This window comes from Mandrillus leucophaeus, unplaced genomic scaffold, assembly GCF_000951045.1.
Source record: "Mandrillus leucophaeus isolate KB7577 unplaced genomic scaffold, Mleu.le_1.0 Scaffold448, whole genome shotgun sequence".
NCBI lineage: Eukaryota > Metazoa > Chordata > Mammalia > Primates > Cercopithecidae > Mandrillus > Mandrillus leucophaeus.
Genome location: NW_012104787.1, coordinates 224073 through 242519, shown reverse-complemented (window position 1 = coordinate 242519; position 18447 = coordinate 224073). Strand labels below are relative to the sequence as shown.

The window sequence follows — 18447 nt, the reverse complement described above, 5'->3', positions numbered from 1 at the left end:
GTTTCACCATGTTGGTCAGGCTGGTCTCGAACTCCTGACCTCAAGTGATCTGCCTGCCTCAGCCTTCCAAAGTGCTGGGATTACACGCATGAGTCACCCTACCTGGCCTCTTTTTTTTTTTTTTTTAATATCTTTTAAATTTCAATAGCTTTTGGAGTACAAGTGGTTTTGGGTTACATGGATAAAATGTATAGTGGTGAAGTCTGAGAGTTTACTACATCCATCACCAAAGTTGCATACATTGTACCCAATATATCTTTTTTTATCCCTCATCCTCTTCCTAACCTCCCCGCGTCTCAGTCTCCAAAGTCTATTTTACTATTCTGTATGCCTTTGCGTATCCAAGGTTTAGCTCCCACTTTTGAGAACATACAGTATTTGGTTTTGTATTCCTGAGTTACTTCACTTAGAATAATGGCCTACAGCTCCATCCAAATTGCTGCAAAAATGTTATTTCATTCTTTTTTATGGCTGAGTGGTATTACATGGTGTATATATATCTGTATAGAATATAAACTCTTAAAACAATCCTCTAATAGCTTTTACAGATGAGCAAGTAGGGTCAGAATCATCAAATTCAGCATCTCAGTGACACAAGAAGTTTCTAGAAGTCTCTAGTCATACTGATTTTCCACTTAAATTGCTGAACCTAATTCAGTTCTAAACATTAGTTTAGGGAGAAGTCACAAGAATGCAGGGAAATCTAATAAGTAATCCTAAGAAAGACGCCAAATTAAGCCTACAAACATTAAATTGGTAAGGAAAATTTCAATTTGTGAGTAAAATATTACAAGAATTAAACATAAAGTATTAAATTATTGGACTACGATTTACATCCTAAGTATGAATGTCTAGAATACCAACTTTGGCACATAAACAGGAGATCATTTTTATCACCTAGTCACAAAACTACAATTTCTGGGAATAAAACTTGGCAATGTAAGTCCAAAAGCATTGTTTCCTAATTATATAAGTAACAAAAAAATTTATAATCCCATTTTTCAAGATCCAATAAAAATTAGTCCTGTGAAAGAGAACACAAAATGCTCCCCAAATGAAGGCGAGAGATAGAAAAGACACACAAAAAGAGAAACAGAGAGAGACACAGATTTCTGAAAACCCAAAGATAAGGTACAAACATGGAAAACCTAAATGCACAAAGATATTACAGCAATACGTACAATGAACTATCAGTCTGACCAACCTAACAGTACCTCAACTCAACGAGAAATGGGAAACATTTACACTGTTAACTGAAAAAAGGCACAAATTTGAAAAGAAATTATTATTACAACTTTGTAAAAAAAAAAATTCTGTATGAAAAAGGACTAAAAGGCACATATACCAACATGGTAACCACAGTTATGTTAAGATCATGGGACTGCGTGTAATTCTTTTACATTCAATAATAATAAATAAAAGTTATAAATAAGTTGTCTAAATTATCTATAATGTGATATTTTCAATGTAAAGCTTTCTAAAGAAAATAAAATTATATCTTACATTTAATTTATAACAATCTGTCTCTTTCTACTTCAATTTCTACTAAGATATTTGAGCACTAAATTCATTATATGAACTAAGTTTTTTACCATATCACAAAAAAGTAAGACTTAACATTACCTTATTCTCTGCTCATAAAAATAATTAGTGGGAAATCTACTAATTAAGACATTCAATGTAAATGAGTTATCAAATTAATTGGTTCCATAAATCCAAAGTATCGGCACAGGGTTTTAATAACCATCCTCAGCATCATCAGTATACTTATCAGAAGTGCAATTAGTAAAACCTGACATGACCCTACATTCAAAAAGGCTATAAAAATAAAGTATATTTTTTTACAGTATAAGAGTATAAAAATAAACCTTTGGCCCTCAACATAGAAAACAAAGGTTGCTGTTGCCCTCAATCTATACTTAAAAACAGAATAGTAAATAGCCTGAGTCTATGCTATCACTAGATGATCGTCCCTCCTGTTGAAATTTGATCTCAATGTTGAAGGTGGGACCTAATGGGAGTTGTTGTTGGGGTGGGGGGAGGGGTCAGAACCCTCATGAATAAATTAATGCTCTTCCTCAGGCATGCTTGAGGTCTCACTCTATTTGTTCCCCCAAAAGCTGGTTGTTTAAAAGAGTCAAGGTCCCTCCTTCCACCCTTTTCTCCTTTCTCATTAGGTGCACAAGCTGGCTCCTCTTTGCCTTCTGCTATCAGCAAAAGCAGCCTAAGGGGCCCACTAGAAGCAGATCCCGGTGCCATACTTCTTGTACAGCCTGCAGAACTGTGTGGTAAATCAAACTCTTTATAAATTACCAGCCTCAGGTATTCCTATATAGCAACATAAAACAAGGCAGTCAACTCATCAATAATAATAATCAGTCCTATGATCAACTTCCCTCTGGAGGAGTTTTTTAATCTTTCTTGCAAATTAGAATACATTACCCCCAAAATGTGCAGACCTGATGTCAGGAAGAAATAAAATTCTTAATGAACAATACTGCCAAATCAGATAAAGGATACTGTAATAAGTCTTTTGACTAATTACAAAAGCATCAAAAATTGTCAAAAAAATAACCTTAAGTATGGTTGTAAAAAGCTTTTAATTCACCACTCCCAGCCTCACAAGAAAAAAAGCTGGGGGGGGAAAAAACTGATAATCAACAACTCTTCTTAGAGCCATCAGAGAATTGAGGTCCAGAGGGCAAACTGCTGCTCTAAAACCTGGAGAGACAGGCAGGCAGATACAGAGAATCACAGTGTGCGGGAAGCAGAAGCCCAGGAATACAAGCTCTCAACTGAAGCCAGCATCAGTAGGAACACTTGAAACAGTAATTGTGGACTAGCTTGAGAGTTAAAAACTGCAAGCAGACCAGTCTTAGAGGGGTCCCCATACTTTCCTGAGTTTTACCTGCAGAAGCCCTACCAGGTTCTCATGGCAAAGATCTGAAAAAATCCCCTCCTGCCGGCAGCAGGGTAAGAAGAAAAACATTTTGAAATATGCCAGGGACTTTGTTTCTATCAAAAGGCATTCCAGTAAAGGAAACTATTTTACCAGAACCTAACCAACTGGGCTTTTAGATTGCCTAACCTACTAGGGTTTTACAGTGCCTAACCAACCTGAGGGAAGGGCAATACCCAACTCTAGCCCCATATATCCTTTGACAGGGAAAAAGAGAAAGATACCCAACTCAGGCTCACAGTTGGTAGAGGGCAGAGGTGAGGGGGAAAGTTCTACAGTCCTGAGATCTAATTACAGGCCTGCAGAACTTTCCCCCTTATACCTCTACCCTTACCACTACATCAATACAGCTCTTGTACAACACAGGATTACAACTTAAAAACCTGCAAGCCTCAGACCCCTTTTAAGGATTATTGACAAAAACCCAAAGACTACAGGGCAGATAAAAGCAACGACACTAGAAGAAATTTTAGCCTCTGATAGTGACGGCAGTGGCTTTCTGGTACACGGAAGGCACAGGGAAAGGCGGACAGATCCCCTCTCTCAACAGCCCGCCGCCCTCAGTGCAGCACAGTCAAGCAGACAGGGGCCCAATGCAGAGCTGAATCTGAGCCTCAGGGGCCTGAGGCGGGAAGTAGGTGCCCACTTCAGGGACTGGCCAGTGACACAGCCACTGCACCCACCCGCTGAGGGTGCCAGGTTCCTGGGCCTCAGGAGGAGGCTCTGTGCAGGGCTGCCTGGGGCCACATCCCTAGGGTCCACCCCACGTCAGGCAACTGCTGAGCCTGCCACTCCCAACAGCCAGGCCGGACAGTGATCTGCTCTGCCTGGGCCACTCGAGTGCCAAGGCAACTGGGGTAGCTCCCGGTGATGTCACCCCTGCCCCAGATCCCAGCCCAGGCCCAGCAAGGATCTGGAGCCCCTGCCCCAGGATGAAAGGGGGTGGAGCCAGGGCTGCATGCTCCACAGTGCCAGTGGGAGCCAGGAGCAGGCAGCAGCCCAAGCCACCCAAGCCTGGGTGGTAGACCCAGGCCTCCATGTGCTCTTGGGGACTGGAAACAGGCAGGAGCCCTGTCTCCCAACTCCATACAGCTGCAGCTACCCAAGTCAGGGTTGTGGACCCAGGCCTCCTTGTGCTCTTGTGGGCTCGGGAAGGCCCCCTCCTTGCCTTCACATGCTCGGAAATGCCTGTTCCCGCTGCCACTTCCCGTACCGGCTCCAATCTGGCAGGTTCTCAGAGCAGGGTTGGAGCCAAGCCTGGACACCATCACAGCCCAACAGGATATGCGCATGCTCAGACCCTGCCGCCTAGGCCCCCTGTGGGGAAGCTGAGGTGGAGAGCTGCTCCATGCTGGTGGGCAGGTGCGCCTTGGCACAAGCAGCCTGGGAACCATGGAAGGTGGCAGGAGGCAGACAGGCTCCTGGGTGGAAGGGGGCAGGTCCCCAGTAAGACCCCACCTTCAGGCCAGGGAGGGCCTGAAGGTTGGGGACCGGGCTGCCAAACCCGCAGACTGCAGTGGGGGCTTGTGGTGCCTTTTCCAGCCCACCCACAGCCACCGATGTACCAACTGGCGCACACTTCCTCCCCACTGAGGTCCATAAAAGCCCCGGCATCAGCCAGGGCAGGGCAGAGGACCTCTCCTCTCTGCTGAGAGCTGGGAAGTCAATGGGGACCTGCTTGCAGAGAGGAGCCACTCACTCCAGGGCCTTCTCTCTGCTGACAGCTGAACACTGGATGAGAGGACCTGCCTACAGAGAGGGGCTGCCCTCTGCAGCTCTCATCTGAGCTGTTCTAACACTCAGTAAAGCTTCTCTTTGTCTTGCTCACCCTCCACTTGTCTGCATACCTCATTCTTCCTGGACACAGGACAAGAACTCAGGCAAAGGCGCCACTGGCCACAGAGGTTTCTAGCCAGAAAAGCAACACCTTAAAGATCCTGTAACATTTGCCTCTGATACCACAGCCAGAGCAAACACTAAACACAGCCTGACTTCTAAACACAAACATAAAACCTCACCCTAAAGGCCTATTCACCTCAGTTCCTTTTACCTGATACATTCTGTCTGGCTATGAAAAAAAATTATGAGGCACTGTAAAGGCAAAAAATACAATCTGAAGAAACAAAGCAAGCCTCGAAAACAGACTCGGATGTGGCAGGAATTTTTACCAGGAATTATCAAATTATCACCAGGAATTTTTTTTTTAATATGTTTTGAGACAGGGTCTCACTGTTACCCAGTCTGGAGTACAGTGGTGATCCACCGCTCCCTGTAGCCTTGAACTCCTAGGCACAAGCAATCTTCCTGCCACAGCTTCCCAAGTAGGTAGGACTACAGGTGCATGCCACCATGCCCAGCTAAGTTCTTTTTTCTATGACCGGCCTGGGCAACACTGGAGACCCTGTCTCTATGATTTTTTTTTTTTTAATTGCCAGGCATGGTGGCACACACCTGTAGTCCTAGCTACTTGAGAAGCTGAGGAGGGAGAATCACCTGAGCCTAGGAGTTCAAGAATGCAGTGAGTTATGATGATGCCACTACTGCACTCCAGCCAGGGTGACAGAGTGAGATCCTGTGGAAAGAAAGGAAGAGGAAAGAGTAGGAAAAAACAGTGAAGGGGGGAGGTGAGGAAGGAGAGTGTACAAATCAATAACACTGTAACAGGAAAGAATGTCTTTAGTAAGAGACACCAAACCAGGAAGTTCAAAGAATACCAAGCAAGATAAATACCAAAATATTTCCACAGACAAATGATAGTGAAGCTGCAGAAAATCAGACAGAGGAAACTAAATCAAAAGCAAACTTTAATTTTTTACTTATTAACTTCAAGACCAATAAGGTATCTCGAAAGAAGCAAGAGGTAAAGGAAAAAAACAACACACACACAAAACATCTTATCCACAGAGAAATAAAGATAAGAATTAGATCAAACTTTCTCTTCAGAAGCCACGCAAGCAAAAAGAGTGAAGTGAAATATTTAGCGTTAAAAAAAAAAAAAAATTCCAACCTTTCGGCGGGAACCACCATTTTTCAGTAATTCGCCAAAACGACGAACACAAAGGGAAAGAGAAGAGACACCCAATATATGTTCTCTAGGCCTTTTACTAAACATGGAGTTGTTCCTTTGGCTACATGTATGCGAATCTGTAAGAAAGGTGATATTGTAGACATCAAGGGAATGGGTAGTGTTCAAAAAGGAATGCTCCACAAGTGTTATCATGGCAAAACTGGAAGTCTGTAGTGCTGCTCAGCATGTTGTTGGCATTGTAAACAAGTTGTAAACAAACACGTTACCCAGCATGCTGTTGGTATTATAAAAAACTTGCAAACAAACAAGGGCAAGATTCTTGCCAAGAGAATTAATGTGCATATTGAGCACATTAAGCACTCTAAGAGCCAAGACAGCTTCCTGAAACGCATAAAGGAAAATGATTGGAAAAACAAAGAAGCCAAAGAGAAAGGTACCTGGGTTCAACTGAAGCACCAGCCTGCTCCATCCAGAGAAGCACACTTTGTGATAACCAATGGGAAGGAGCCTAAGCTGCTGGAACCTATTCCCTATGAATTCACAGCATAACAGGTGTAAAAAAAAAATAAAAGACCTCTGGACTGGCTGGGCATAGTGGCTCACACCTGTAATCCCAGCACTTTGGGAAGCCGAGGTGGGCGAACATGAGGTCAGGAGTTCGAGACCAGCCTGGCCAACATAGTCAAACCCCATCTCTACTAAAAATACAAAACATTAGCCAAGCGTGGTGGTGGGCGCCTATAATTCCAGCTACTCAAGAGGCTGAGGCAGGAGAATCGCTTCAACCCAGGAGGCGGAGGTTGCAATCAGCCAAGATCACACCACTGCACTCCAGACTGGGCGACAGTGCAAGACTCTGTCTCAAAAAAAAAAAAAAAAAAAGAAATACAAAAAATTACCCAGGCATAGTGGCGCACACCAGTAGTCCCAGCTACTTAGGAGGCTGAGGCAGGACAATCACTTGAAACCGGGAGTCGGTGGTTGCAGTGAGCCAAGACAGTATTACAGCACTCCAGCCTGGGTGACAGAGTGAGACTCTGTCTCAAAAAAATAAAATGAAATAATAAAATAAAATAAGAATAAACCTCTGGACTGTTTTTAAAAACACCAAACTAGAATTCCCGTAAAATCCCAGCAAAATTATCCTTCGAAAGTGACGAAGAAATAAAGACTTTCTCAAATAAAAACTGGGAGAAATGAAATCCAATAAACATGACTTGCAAAAAATGTTAACAGAAGTTATTCACAAAGAAGGAAAATTATATAGATCAGAAATATGGATTACAAAAAGAAAGGAAGAGTGTAGAGAAAAAAATAAAGGTAAAATTAAATCTTTTGTTTTTCTGATCCTTAATTCATCTAACAGATAACAACTTGTTCAAAATAATCATAGCAACAATATATTTTGTGACCGTAAATTATAGAAAAGCGAAACAAATAAAAGTAACGTTATAAGGAATGGGAAAAAGGAACTGACACTGTTACAAGGTATTTGCACTACCCATGAAGTGGTATAGTGTTATTTCAAAAGTGAACTTGGATTAGTTTAACTGTGCAATTATTGCAAACTCTGGGGCAACCACTAAAATAATTTCATTTTATTCTTTTTTTTTTTTTTTGAGACAGATTTGGGTGCAGTAGTGTGATCTTGGCTCATTGCAACCTCCACCTCCTGGGTTCAAGCAGTTCTCCTGCCTCAGCCTCCTGAGTAGCTGGGATTACAGGCGCCTGCCACCACACCTGGCTAATTTTTTTATTTTTAGTAGAGACAGGGTTTCACCATGTTGGCCAGGCTAGTCTCAAACTCCTGACCTCAGTGATCCACCCACCTTGGCCTCCCCAAAGTGCTGGGATTACAGGCATGAACCACCATGCCCAGCCTAAAAAATAATTTTAAATAAGTATAATATATATTTTAAAACAGGAGACAAAATGGAATTATATAAAATGGTCAATTACAATGAAGAAGGCAGAGACAAAGTGAAAGACAAAAAGAGAACAAGGACAATGAGTAGAAAACAGTTATAAATACAGTAGATATTAATCCAACTATATGAATAATTACTTTAAACATCTGTGTTCTAAATACACCAGTTAAGAGACACGTGCTGTCAAGAGTAAATCAAATGACAAGACCCTACTATATGATGTCTACAAAAATCCCACTCTAAATACAAAGATGAAAACAGATTAAAAGTAAAGGGATGCAGAAAGATAGGCTACACTAAACCTAATCAAAAGAAACCTGGAATGGCTATATAAATTTCAGAAAGAGCAAGCTTCAGGCCAAGAAAAATTATCAGTGATAGAGATGCATTACATAACAACAGATGATCAATCTGTTATTATTCACCAAGAAGACATAATTATCTTTATATGTATGTAACTAACAACAGAGTGTCAAAATACATAAGGTATAATAAAAACTGATAGAACTACAAGGAGAAACACATGAATTCAATATTATAGTTGGAGCTTCAGCAACCCTCTATCAGTAATTGACAGAAGCAGAAAATCGGGAAGGTGTGGTAGAACTGAGGACACCATCAATCAACTAGATCTAACCAACATTTATAGAACACTTCATCTTGCAACAGCAGTATACACATTCTTCTCAAATCCACAGGGAACATTTCACAAAGACAGACTACAAAATATACCTTAACAAATTTTAAAGAATAGACACCATACAACTAGACACACCGCAATGGAATTAAACTAGTTAAACAAAAACATAGCTGGAAAATTTTTAGAGATGTTTAAACAGCTCACTTACACCTAACTCATAGGTCAAAAAAATAGTCTTGAGAAATTATAAAATATTTTAAACTAAGTGTACATGAAAATAAAACACCAAAATTTATGGCCGGGCGCAGTGGCTCATGCATGTAATCCCAGCACTTTGGGAGGCTAAGACAGGAGGATCACTTGAGGCTAGGAGTTCCAGACCAGCCTAAGTAACATAATGAGACCCCATTTCACAAATAAGTAAATAAATAAATAAATAAATATGGAATGCAGCAAAGCAGGATGAAGAGATTAATTTTTAGCATTGAATGTATATGTTAAAAAAGAAGAAAGGTAAAATTAATCATCTAAGCTTTTAATTTAGGAAACTAGAAAATGAACAAATTAAATCCAAAGGAAGCAGAAGAAAGTAAAAATCAGAGCAAAATGGAAAACAGGGAAACAAAGAAAATCAACAAGACTCGAAGCTGGTTCGATGCCCTTAAATTTGATAACTTAGGTGAAATGGACTAATCCCTTAAAAGACACAATCTACCAAAATTCACACAAGAAGAAACAAATAATCTGAATAAACCTAAATCAATTTATAAAAACTGAATAAATAATTAATAATCTTCCAAAACAGAAAGCAACACACTCAGATAATTCACTCACGAATTCTATCAACTATTTAAGGAACAAATGATATCAATATTCTACAATCTGTAGAAGCAGAGTGAGCACTTCCTAACTCATTCTCAGAGGCCAACATTACCCTGATAATAAGCCCAGGCAACAGCCTTACAAGAAAGGAAAATCACAGAACAGTATCTTTCATGAACACAGAGGCAAATGTTCTCAAAAATCTTAGCAAATCACATTATACACCACAACCAAGTAGAGTATATTCCAAGTATACAAGGTAGGTTCAACATCTAAAAATCAATTAATGTAATCCAGGAAACAGAAAAAAAAATCTTACAATCAGATCATATCAATAGATGCACTAAAAGTATTTGATAAAATTCTACATCAATTAATAATCACATGTTCTCAGCAAACTAGAAATAGAGGAGGATTTCCTCCACTTGATAAATAAAATTTACAAAAAACTTACAGCAAATACCATACCCAATGGTGAGAAACCAGATGCTTTCTCCCTAGGATCAGGAACAAAGCAAGGATTTCCCTTCTTACCACTCCTATTCAACATCATATTGGGCATCTTAGTTAATGCAACGAGACAAGAAAAGGACATAAAAGGTACACAAATTGGGAAGGAAGAAATAAAACTCTCTGTTTGCAGATGACATGATCATCTACGTTTAAAAAAAAAAACAAAAACCCAAAGTACTGACCAACAAACTCCTGGAAATAATAAGCAATTATTACAGATTGTAAGATAAAGGGGGGGGATATTTGGGAACTCTCTGTACTTTCTGTTCCATTTCTCTGTAAACCTAAAACTGCCCTAAGAAATAAAATCTATTTTTTAAAAACTCCAATTCATTATAGGTGCTTAAGAAAAAATGTGTTCAACATGGTTTTCCTCCTTTGTTTCCTTTTTTCCCCAACAGGGCTGCAGGGGTGGCTGGGGGAGCCAGGGAGAATCTCTTTAATTTCTCAAGCATCTTTGAGTCCAACAAAACACAACATGAAAAGTGAAGACTACACATCATAAAAGTGAATAATTCAAACACATCCATACCATCTTTTTCAATCTTTACCAACTCATAATTCTCTGAAACTAAAAAATATTTCTTGTAAGTTGGAGGAACATTATTTTCTTGGTAATATAAGTATACCAACTCCAAAGCCTAAAATGAGAAGGAAAAGCACAAGGAACAGAGTTTAATCCAAGCTTGGATGATCAGCCACCATGGCCCCAGGAATGAAGAAAAAAAGAAAATATTCCCAAGAATCATCAAAATAGCCCACACCAAAAGGTCAAGTTACTCTTTCTGAGTAACTCCTTAACATTCTTTTCTTTAACGTTAAGAAAATATATTAGCCAGGCACGGTGGCTCCCAGCACTTTGGGAGACTGAGGTGGGGAAATTGCTTGAGCACAGGAGTTCAAGATCAGCCTGGGCAACATGGCAAAACTCCATCTCCACAAAAAATATAACAAATTAGCCAGGCATGGTGGTGTGTGCATGTGCACCTGCAATCACAGCAACTCAGGAGGCTGAGGTGGGAGAATCACCTGAGCCAAGGAGGTCAAGGCTGCAGTGAGCCATGACTGCGTCAATGTACGCCAACCTGGGAGATGGAGTGAGGCTCTGTCTCAAAAAAATAAATAAAGACAGAAAGATAAAAAATTCTCCTACTCTTTTAACTGACTAGAATATAAATGTAAATAGAAATATGATAGAGGTATATCTTTTTATTATTGTAATTATAGTGTCTATTTAATTTCTATATTCTGTCTATTTTAATACATTTTATTTCAGGTATTGCTGGAGTGTTACTGCTAATTCTATATTCTAATGTATCTTCTAAAATTAATCAAATACATTACCATTGTTACAAGATCTAGTGAGAGTCTCTGAATTGCCCAAATATCCACTATGAAAACATTCAGTACAATTTGTGCGTGATGGAAGGGCTACATACAGGAAGTGGTGAGAGAATCCCATCACCCCCTAGTATATGGTTTTGAATTTCTTCCATATGGAATGAATAAAAATCCCTCTTTTCTCCTACTTCAGTAACTTTTGTCCAGATCTAAAAATACTGGTTCAACCTGTACTTATACTTATCATCAATATCTAGTCATTGTTCATTTGTAACTTCAAAGAACAAGCACATACACGACCACAGGGGGTTTTGGTGGTACCAAAGCATTTTTTAGTGCCCACAATAACTCTATGAAGTAATTATTACATACTTTCAACATGATTCAAAGAAAGAATTCAAATACCATACTACAGTGACCTATTTAAAACATAAAGAAAACTCAATAGCATATGAATAACTTACACCTAGGATTCTAACACCATGCGCCACCTCACAGTACTATTACCATTCTCTAGTAAGAATTTTTCTAAAATCTCTCAACCACAAGAATGACATGAGAGACAAACGTGGGCAACGAAGGCAGGACCACATTCTCATATTCACTTCAGGAAAGGTTATTTTATTTTGTGAACTCAGCCTGAGGGTGCAGCATTTTTCTAACTTTAAGTGACCTGCAGAATGCTCCTCTTTCAAATACACTATTCAAGTTGAAAACCAAAATGGTAAGTCAGAGAGATCAGGGCAAACAGCGTGTTTACCTAATATCTTCATGAATTAGCTTCACCCAAATAAACGAAACAAATTAATTTATGCATGCTACATTCACAAGTTAGAGTCTATCTGATTAGCACTTAATGCATTTTCTATTCCCTTTTTATTTTGTGACTCCAGCAAGACTAATATTAATATGGTATATAGCAGGCACTCAACAATTACAAAACTTTAGAATCTGAGAACTAGATATGTCTTAAAGATCATTTGGTTTACTCTTCTTCTCTTCCTCAGGCCTCAAATTTTATCTATAAGGAAACTGAAACGAACCCAGTAGTCTCACAGACAGTTCTTTTTTTTATTTTTATTTTTATTTTTTTTTTATTTTTTTATTTTTTGAGATGGAGTCTTGCTCTGTCGCCCAGGCTGGAGTGCAGTGGCCGGATCTCAGGTCACTGCAAGCTCCGCCTCCCGGGTTCACGCCATTCTCCTGCCTCTGCCTCCCGAGTAGCTGGGACTACAGGCGTCCGCCACATCGCCCGGCTAGTTTTTTGTTATTTTTTAGTAGAGACGGAGTTTCACCATGTTAGCCAGGATGGTCTCGATCTCCTGACCTCGTGATCCACCCGTCTCGGCCTCCCAAAGTGCTGGGATTACAGGCTTGAGCCACTGCGCCCGGCCTCAGACAGTTCTTTCGGCAGAAAAAGTATCAAAGAACTGAAACCAAATTACCTCACCAGATGCCAGACCCCTCATTCACCAATATTGCTTCCTTGCCCCTCCCAAGTTCCTGTTTTCTTACACATTGTTATATTTCTTCCCTGCTATATAAACCTTGGTTTTAGTCAGTCAGGGAGATGAAATGGAGACTGAGCTCCCATCTTCTCAGCTGCTGCACCTGATTAAAGCCTTCTTCCTTGGCAATACTCGTTGTCTCAGTGATTGGCTTTCTATGCAGCAAGCAGCAGGACCTAGACTGAACTCCTGGTGTATCAGTAACAACCTAATAGCTGAAGAAGACAGTAACTTTCTTAAGCTAGTTAATAACAGAGCAGAACAAAGGTAAGGATGCAGAACTAAGGTAAGGATGCAGAGCAGAACTAAGGTAAGGATGTCCAAACTGATTTTCCTTCTACTATACCATGCGGTTGTCAAGAACTCTGAAGAACCTAAGATTTTACCCTACATGCAAGCTAACATCAGTCTACCATAGTTTCATGGACACTGAGAGCAAACACCATGTACCTACATACAGTTTGGACACTGAAGACTGAAACTACATGTCCCCCATACTGAGTTGAATAAGTGTCCTCCCAAAATTTATAACTGCTGGAAATAGGGTCTTTGCAGATATAATCAAGTTGGTATAATGTCATTTTGGATTAGGAAGGACCCTAATACATGACTGGAATTCTTATAAGAAGGAAATTTGAACACAAACACCCACAGAGGGAAGATGTCATGTGAATACTGAGGTAGATATTGGAGTTATGCTACCACAAGTCAAGAAACACTAAGGATTTCTGGCATCCACCATAACCTAAAAGAAGAAGAAAAGGATTCTTACCTAGAGCCTTCAGAGAGAGTGTGGCCCTGCCAACACCTTGATTTCAGACTGCTAACCTCCAAAACTGTGAAAGAATAAATTTCTGTTATATAAAGCCACCCAGTTTACAGTGCTTTGTTATAGCAGCCCTAGAAAACTAATACACTCACACACACAACTTTCTAGGTACATTAACATGACTTTACCAGTCCACTGTCTTAATTAGCATAACTGCTATTCTAGGAGACTCTCGCAGAAATATAATGTGATTGTTCACTACAGACCTTCTGGAAAGACCCATCAACTCTCCGGCAGTTTTCAAAATCTTTATCTTACTGTTTCAACCAAACCTAAACTGTTTTATCATGACACCTACCCAATCCTAATCAAGCCTCATCACCACCACTGAAAGATCCAACTTAAACCGAACTTCAAATTCTCAAATTTTGACCTAAGACACTACCAAAGATCTTTTAAGGTGGTGTTCTCCCTTACCACAATAAGCAATAAACTCAGCTTTGTTTTATCAATAGGTTGTGTTAGTGATATCTCATAAACTAGCATCAGATAATCCTGGCAGAAGTTATAACACTCCTAGGTCAGAAACAAAGAACAGTTTACTACTCACAACAACAACATAGACAGAGTACCATACTTTGTACTGGTTCCTCAAGCTCTAATTCCTAAAGGCCAGTGAAAGGAAAACCAAGTGCACATACTGTGGGTTGCACTGCAGGACAAGAAAACCTAAGCTTACGAAACTCCAATCTTTAAAAGGAGCTACAAGCAAAAATGCCCAACCTTTTCCCAGAGAGATTATCTTAATTATCCCGGACAGCAAAGAAATGTGCCATCTGTCCTAATGGAAGCACTATTTCTATCTACCTAGGCTGTTTGCTAAATAGATTTCTTTGAAAAAGATAGCCCCCAACAAAAGCTATCAGTACTCTGCTCAGCAAATGTGCAGAAACAGAAAAGACCCATAAGATTGAAGAGAAATGTCTCTCAATACCTATTTCCTTTGTCCTAAAAGACTAAAAAGATTCTTAGAGAATCAAGATGAAATTGGTACAATACAATGAGAAGATGTTTCCAAAGAAAATATATAGAGCAAAAAGGTACACTTTCTTCTCTCAAAAATCTGTATAAACTAAAACCACTTCAGCAGAGTCACAATCTTATAACAAGCCTATATATCAAATATCAAAAGTAAATACTTAGATATTTGGATCCTATTTTCATTTTAAAATGTTCCATTTCTAGAAAAGTCTCTCAAACAAGTTTTTATTTTTATTTTATTATTTTTTAACTTTAAAATAAAATGCTATGTTTTTTAAATTATTTTTTGGCTGTTTCTCACAGTGAATCAAGTTTTATCACTAATTTCCAATGCCTGGCAGTGTTCATGAAATAAAAGAGACTAGTAGTTTTAAACTTCACCAATAATACCTGACTTTAATGTGGACCTTAACGCCTTTTTTTAAAATAAGAAAATAAAGACCCAGAGAGGTAAGATAGTAAGCTTTTACTCATACAGCTATCTGGAGACATTGCAGTGTAGCGTTCATTTTACTCATCATTCTGTCTCTCTCTCTTTATCCTGGGATCACTGCTTAACCTAATGGATGGGATAAAGTTAAATTACTCAATTTAATATTCTTTACAAAAACTCAGTTTTTGTTTATTTCTTTTGCAGTTAATTTTAAGTTAAATGGGCTACTATTTAAACAGTGCAAGATAGGATCTCAATTTTCAAATATTAAAAAAAATGCTTATATTGAATATATAGCTAGAAAAATCTAAACTTTATTTTTTAACAACCTCAAAATATTTTATGTGAATTAAAGCATATTAAATTTAAATTTAAATACCGCTTTTATTTTCATAAATACTTTACATAAATATTGACCTTAGAATTGTGGTTTAAAATCTAAATACCCTAAAATCCTGAAGAAATCATGACTTCTGAGCACAGCATTATCTTTGACTCTGTGTTGCATTTGCCCACTGAATAGATAACTATTCTCTTTCAGAAGTATCTCTAAAATGCTCTGACTCTGCCTAAAATGTTTTTTCTATTTAAGAAATGCTCTCTGACCACGGCGCCTCACATCTATAATCCTAGCACTTCAGGAGGCTGAGGCGGGCAGACTGCTTGAGCCAAGAAGTTCAAGACCAGCCTAGCCAACATAGCAAAACCCCATCTCTCCTAAAAATACAAAACTTAGCTGGACATGGTGGCACACATTTGTAATCCCAGCTACTCGGGAGGCTGAGGCAGGAGAATGGTGTGAACCCGGGAGGCGGAGCTTGCAGTGAGCTGAGATCCGGCCACTGCACTCCAGCCTGGGCCACAGAGCGAGACTCCGTCTCAAAAAAAAAAAAAAAGAAAAAGAAATGAAACGAAAAAAAAAGTTTTAAAAAAATGTTTTCGGAGAACACAATATGGCAGGCCACTTATCTACAGAGATACTATGAAAGTTACATAATTCATCTAAACATGTTCAGAAACAAGAAAACAGTTTAAAGTTGCAGTAAGTCTTTTAGTGTCCAGGCTTAGAAGCTAGAGTCTAAACCATCCAACATTTTCTCAGTCAGAGCATAATACTTTCTCAAGACCTTTTTATTTCTATAACAAATAATGAACTACAGTTTCCTTATAAATATTCAAATAGGGCTTCAAGCTACTTTTTGAGGTCATTAATTTCCCCAAGGCAGAAAGACAGTTTCTATCCTTTCATCCTACATATTCATTCAAGAAAGTTTAAATTGACTTTTGCATGCCCAACCTTTACCCTGTTTAAGTATGTTTTTAATATAGGAGAATTCTAATGTACTTGACTTTTATAGATGACTTTTGAAGCTACCTATATGAGGTTTAACGATATTAATCTATCTGTATATTTCTGATCTACCATATATTCAAGAAGGCTACCTATTATCTCCAAAATCAGGAAACACCACAAGTTCCAATAGATCCCCTTTCTAATAATTTTACATCATTTCTCTTTCTGTACTCAAAATGACCATAAATTGCAAGTTTCTTCCCATAGCCACGATGTCCGTTGTGTTCTCCTTACGTTTTAATAACATTTTTAAAAAGAAATGCAACCACAGCCTAAAAGGCAATAGTTAAATCATTACCACTCTTTAACATTAGCAACAACAAAAAGTAACTTCTATTAGTAAAAAGAATATGGGGTCGGGGGATGAAGAAAGGTTGATTAATGGGTACAAACATACACCATACACTTAGAAGAAATAAGACCTGGTGCTCAATAGATCAATAGGGTGATTATAGTTAACCTTTGTTGACTGTACCTTTCAAAATAGCTAGGAAAGAGAATAATTAAAATGTTCTTAATATAAAGAAAAAATGAATATTTAAGTTAATGGATATTCCAATTACTCTGATTTGATTACATAAAGGTATTAAATTATCACATGTACCCTGAAAATAAATACATACATCTAATATATATCAATGCAAAAAAAAAAAATTTTTTTTTAAGACAGAGTCTCACTCTGTCACCAGGCTGGAGTGCAATGGCGCAATCTCACCTCACCACAACCTCTGCCTCCTGAGTTCAAGCAATTCTCCTGCCTCAGCCTACCAAGTAGCTGGGACTACAGGCATGCAACACCACACCCAACTAATTTTTGTATTTTTAGTAGAGACAAGGTTTCACCATGTCGGCCAGGATGGTCTTGATCTCTTGACCTCATGATCTGCCCACCTCAGCCTCCCAAAGTGCTGGGATTACAGGTTTGAGCCACTACGCCTGGCCAAATTTTTTAAAGAACATAGAATCACATTTTTATTTTTTTAATGTATGACTGCAGGAGTTTTATGATCATCAAAAACTACAAACAGCCTAAATATCCATAAACAGGTAAATGAATAAACTAATTATGGTATCCATAAAGTGGAACACTATTCAGCAATAAAAAAATAAAAAAAAAAACTACTGATACACAACTACTGATGCACACAGCAACATGAATAAATCTCAAATATATTATTCTAAGTGAAAGAAGCCAGGATTTAAAAACTACATATTAGATGATTCCAATTAAATGACATATTGGAAAAGGCAAACTATAGCGATAGAAAGTGATCAGCGATTGCTAGGGATTGAGGTATAAGGAGAGGTTAACTACAAATGAGCAACATGAGCAAATTTGGAAGGTTTGGAAAATGCTTTAATTGTGGTGACATATATTTGTCAAAATTAATAGAATGAACGCTAAAAATAAATAAAAATGTTAATGTAGGACTGAAATCTGGACAAGAATACCTTTAAAAGTCAGCTACTAAAAATGTCAGAAATGTTTAAGATGAGTTGCTTATTTTTAGCACCAAAAAATGCCACACAATGATGCCAAAAGTTAATGTATAGCGTTCAACCACAACTTTTTATCCAGCCCCATAATTTAAACTACAAAACTATTTAAAAGGAAGTAAAATATTTTTCAATGTATGCAGTGAATATTGTACACAGTAGGCAGTAAGAAAATGTTTCTTAACTAATACACAATTTAACAGAGTTTAGACTGACTTGGCCTTTCTACTTTACTGGTACGTAACATGTAGCTTTAACCACAAAGTTATCTATTTCTCAAAAATATTAACATATAATTAGAAAAAGGAAGTGCTGTCCACAAAATACACTAACCTGAATTTGTCCAGTTAATCAACAAAGGCAATAAGTCACTTTATCTTGAACAAAAAGACCATTAGGGTCATTGATATCCTCTGAGCAAGAGCAGCAACCTGGAACAAAATAAAAATATATGAAATTCAGCCCTTCACTCAAGCTTCAGTTAGCATTATTTTATTTATATATATATATATATATATATATTTTTTTTTAGTAGAGACGGGGTTTCACCATGTTAGCCAGGATGGTCTCGATCTCCTGACCTCGTGATCCGCCCGTCTCGGCCTCCCAAAGTG

General features: G+C 38.5%; 1 protein-coding gene and 1 pseudogene across 5 annotated transcripts in view; one reads left to right on the top strand and one right to left on the bottom strand.

The window, feature by feature from the left end:
• FUT8 (fucosyltransferase 8 (alpha (1,6) fucosyltransferase)) overlaps window positions 1–18447 on the bottom strand; it is a 337429-nt gene that overhangs the window by 257644 nt on the left and 61338 nt on the right. For 4 of the 5 annotated variants that reach the window (XM_011994214.1, XM_011994219.1, XM_011994215.1 and 1 more), the window contains one exon: window positions 18167–18264. The exons of the other annotated variant lie outside the window; for it this stretch is intronic. The gene's annotated coding sequence lies outside the window, so the exon portion shown is untranslated. Of the gene's footprint in view, window positions 1–18166; window positions 18265–18447 lie in introns of those variants that run through there. 5 annotated transcript variants of the gene reach the window in all.
• LOC105549637 lies at window positions 5997–6536 on the top strand (annotated as a pseudogene).